This window comes from Aegilops tauschii, chromosome 1 (genome assembly GCF_002575655.3).
Source record: "Aegilops tauschii subsp. strangulata cultivar AL8/78 chromosome 1, Aet v6.0, whole genome shotgun sequence".
In the NCBI taxonomy this organism is placed as follows: Eukaryota; Viridiplantae; Streptophyta; class Magnoliopsida; order Poales; family Poaceae; genus Aegilops; species Aegilops tauschii.
The window spans coordinates 52,102,542-52,106,898 of NC_053035.3; the positions used below are offsets into that span (position 1 = coordinate 52,102,542).

The 4,357-nt window shown below is 38.2% G+C and overlaps 1 long non-coding RNA gene across 2 annotated transcripts; it reads left to right on the forward strand.

The window, feature by feature from the left end:
• Nucleotides 1–253: 253 nt before the first annotated feature.
• On the forward strand, nucleotides 254–1,151 carry LOC141039282 (uncharacterized). 2 transcript variants are annotated; one of them, XR_012200207.1, is made up of 2 exons: nucleotides 254–482; nucleotides 794–1,151. It is a non-coding gene; the product is annotated as an uncharacterized lncRNA (long non-coding RNA). The 2 variants fall into 2 exon arrangements; XR_012200208.1 differs by having other exon boundaries at nucleotides 254–430.
• The last annotated feature ends 3,206 nt before the right edge of the window (nucleotides 1,152–4,357 follow it).

Sequence of the window (4,357 nt, forward strand, 5' to 3'; positions counted from 1 at the left end):
CTGCCGCACTGCCCCCGCTCCGAAAACCGGCCACCGCTTCCCTCCCTTACCGCGCCGCCGCCGCCGTCACCCTCCACGGATCATGCCACCGCCGCCTCCCTCCCCGGATTGCACCGCCACGTCCGCCACTAGCTACCGCTGCCTGTGCAGTTCTTCGCTAGCTACCGCTGCAGTCCACCGCTAGCTCTCGCGGGGGAGGCAGTGCTGCTCCGGCTACCCATGCGTCACCGCCCTCCCCCCCCCCCCCCCCCCCGAGCCGCCTCCAGCGCGTACCTGCTACAGCCTCAGGACAAACCTCTTCCACGCGGGCGACTGGCCGCTCAAACTTCCCCTCGCCGGCCGTCGTGGGCCTCTGTATCCTCTCATGGCGACTCCTCCCCTGTGGCACAAGCAAGGTCAATTGCGGCTGGATGAGACTCAAAAAATGGTGGTACGTACCGGAACAAATACTCCTGGCATACCCATGTTGTTGGCAGCAAAAGGTATTTCAGTTACTAGTTCTTCCATATGCTAGAGGAATTTCTTTCAACCAACCTTGAGCAGAGCTCGTGGCATCAATTCTTCATTGTTCTGTGTGAAAATTTATGAGCAGGAAGGAATAGTTCTACCCGATGAGCAGTTCCAATTGAGTTCTCCCTACAAATAGTTTGTCTTTTATTTTCAAGCATTAAGTTATCCTAGATATTTGATTGGTACTCCACCTTGCAATCAAGGATGCTCTGAAAATGAAACACGTGATGTTTGATACACCTTGGTACACCACGACTCAAGCTCTCTGCATTTTTTGTTAAAGGTCATCGGGCTGGGCACCGGCTGCTTATGTGTTGTACGCCTTGGGCGTCCCTGTGCTGGTGATGAGCGTGATGGCCGTGCATTGACCTGCATCGCCTGTCCGAACTGTGCCGGCCATGCGTCCGACGACCTCGTCCATCCCTGATCACCTCTTCCACGCAATCAGCCGCACATACACAGACATGCCTGTGCTGTATTATACTTGAACTTCAGAGCTTCTGAACTCTCTGAATCGGTGTGCATGTTTTTATATTGTGTCATTGCATAGCTCCACCACTGAATTTGGAAATTCAGTCAATGCTTAAACTTGATAAAAAAGAGCAAGAAACAGTGACAGATTATGTGTGTTTTTCACGGAAGTGAGCTGGGAATTTAGATGTTCCTTTTAATAATATTAAGGGCATCGATCATTCAACTATTTATGTTATCCTTCATGCTCTGACTTGAGTGAAGTTATGTGAACTAGCATAGTATATTGTAATTTTCTGATTTTGAGTCGTGGCATATAGTCCTCACACAAAGTAGTTGCAAATATATTGAAGTATATTATGCACATAGTTATCCTCCCTAATGCCTAAACTGGTACCTTTTCAATCTTTGTGTTGACTACTAAACATAATTATTGTAGGTCTTCCCTGACCCATGGTCACGCGAAAGCGGTGCTGCTCCGGCAAGCTCCTCTGTCCCCCGAGCATAGTGTTGTCCATGACGGTCTCATCCCTCCTATTCCCTCAGCGAGGATGATGTCAATTTTTTGCGAAACGGAAAGTTATGTAGGTCTTCAGTCTATGTCCATAGAAACCTATGACAATATCTTCAGTAGGGGTTCAACAAAAAATCCTGCTGTAGTTCTTGAGTATTGTTCCATTAGAATTTCATGTTATCTAAATATTTTTAGTACTTGTTATTGCAGATAAGTGTTTGTTAGAACTGACATTCTGTCAGTAAAGTACCATTCTTCAGTATATGTTCTGAAAATTTCATCTTTTGTGTGCCTGGTGTGAATCGTTGGTCTTCTCTCACTTTTGCTCCTGGATTAGAGGTAGCATGTTGATTTTCGCACTTGATGAAGAACATATCCTAAAATGTGAAAAAAATTGTTCCCCAATGAATAATTTATTGTTCGTAAAGATCTATTTTCTTCCAGAGTGATGAAGTTTTGCTCCTAAACAAAGAACTTTATGTTGGTCCTGAATGAGGAGGTAGTATAGGGAACTACATGTACGTGTTTTTCCAAAAACTTTCTTAAACCATTTTTGATGAAGTATAGGGAACTTCATGTACGTGTTACTCCCAAAACGATATGAAACATTGTGTGTACAATTTTTTAATATACAATATTGATTGAGAACTAAAAAGGGCATGCTTTTTTAATAATCTAGAAGTTCAACGACTTCCACCTAGAAAGTTCAAAGGACAATATTTTTGAGGGAGAACACACCCTGCCTAGAAGATGCATATGGAATAAAATGTAAATTCGCAATGAAGTTCATATTAAAAAAAAGTTGAAGTTTGCATAGAGGAAAAGGTGCATTTCTGAAAAAAGGTACATGTTTTCTAATTCCAGATGCTTATATGGTCGTCCTGTGACACTGAAATCTTTTTCATTTTAGGTGAGCCAAATTTTTGTGTGGATGTGTTGTGCATGTGCTTGTGCGTAGTACACTGAATAGAACAAAAAAGAATATTATGGGTGCCCTCTAAATGTTTGTCCTACTGCTTAATAGAATTGACCGAAAATTTCCTATTGTTTTTGCACATGTTGGATTCAAGGGAAAACGTGTATAAAAAAGGTGTGATTTCAAATGTTCAGGTGTAACGAACATCGAAGTTCAAAGCAATAAAATGTAGAAAAAATCATGGAATTCAAAGAATAAAAACTATGGAGTTCATGAAAAAAATAATAGCACCCGAAGTTCCCGTTTCAGAAATTCCGAAGATCACGTGTACCACGTACAGAATAAAAATCATCAAATGAAAAAAGGGACCGCCTAGGCCATTTCACCGAAAAGCAAAAAATGCATAAAAATGTCAGGACAAAATTCTATAAGAAGTTCAAATTTAAAAACCGAAGCAGGTCAATGTTAAAAATATGAAGTTGTTAATATCTAAAAGACAAATTTGGAAGTTCAAAAAATTTGAGCAAGAAGTTAACAAAACGTAGTTCAAAAATCTTTATAACGTATTTTCCCCATTTGTAAAAAAACAGAGAAGTTCAAATTAAAAAGAGGAGCGTTTCAAAAGATTGTATGAAAAATAATTTTCCCCATTTTATAAAAACTAGAAGTTCAAATTAAAATAACGGCGCGGTATCATTGTTTATATAAAAAAGCATTTTCCCCGTTACTAACCAAAAATCTAATAAGTTCATATTTAAAAAATGGTGAAGTTCGATGTCTATAAAAAACGCATTTTTCACATTATTAAAAAATAAAACCAAGAAGTTCAAAATTTTAAAACAAAGAAGTTCAAAAAACTGGATTTTCCTCGTTACTAAAGAATAAAACGAAGAAGTTCAAATTAAAATAAAAGAGAAGTTCGAAGTATATAAAAAACTCGTTTTTTCCATTATTAAAGAATAAATGAAGAAGTTCAAATTTAATATACGAACACCAAAAAAAGTTCAAGTGCTCTGTTCGGAGAAGTTCAAAAATTCTTGCGAGAGAGGTTCACCTTGTATTTCCATGTTTGATTTTTTTCGTATAAAAATCGAATACAATTCTTTACTCAAAGTATAAAAAGGTGAAGTTCAAATTGAAATAACAGAGAAGTTCGGAGTTTATTAAAACCTAAGATTGAACTGTTCAAAAAATAAAAAACACAACGCCATTTTTTACTTTTAAAAACAACTCATAAACGAAAAAATGGTTGCTATAAGTTCCAGTGCTCGGCGAGGAAAAGTTCAAAAAATTCTTGTGAGAGAGGTTCACCGTGTATTTAGATGTCCAAAAATACATAAAAAAATATGTTGTTTTTTATGTTTTAAAATAATTCTCTCAAACTAGAGAGATGTTCAAAGTGATAACAACCAGACGTTCTCGTACTACATGGGGTGTATTTCATATAAGAAAAATACAATAAAGTGAAACAGAGTGAAGTTCAAACAGACATGCCCCAGAAGTTCAATTATTTCATGCAGTGCAAAAAACAGCACGTCAAAAACAGAGTGAAGTTCAAACAAACATGCCCGAGAAGTTCAACTACTTCACGACGTGCATTTCCATTCGCGATGAAGCCAGAAATCAAGATCTCGTCATTTTCTAATTTACTTCAAAATGGCAGAAATATCATTTGTATAAATTCAAGTCCTCGGTCGGATAAAGTTACAAAATATATTTTGAGAGAGGTTTGTACAAAAAGAATATCATTTGTGTAACACTGGTGAAATGGATGTGAAAATTACAAACGAAAATACACAAAAGTTCAACGTGAAAACAACAGGAAGTTCACCAAGTACACTGAATGAATTTTGGATGAAAACTTTTAAAATCGTCGCGAGTATGAAAAAATGATCAACATGGGAAAGTTGCGTGTTTATAATAGCTTTCCACCGGTGTATCACTTG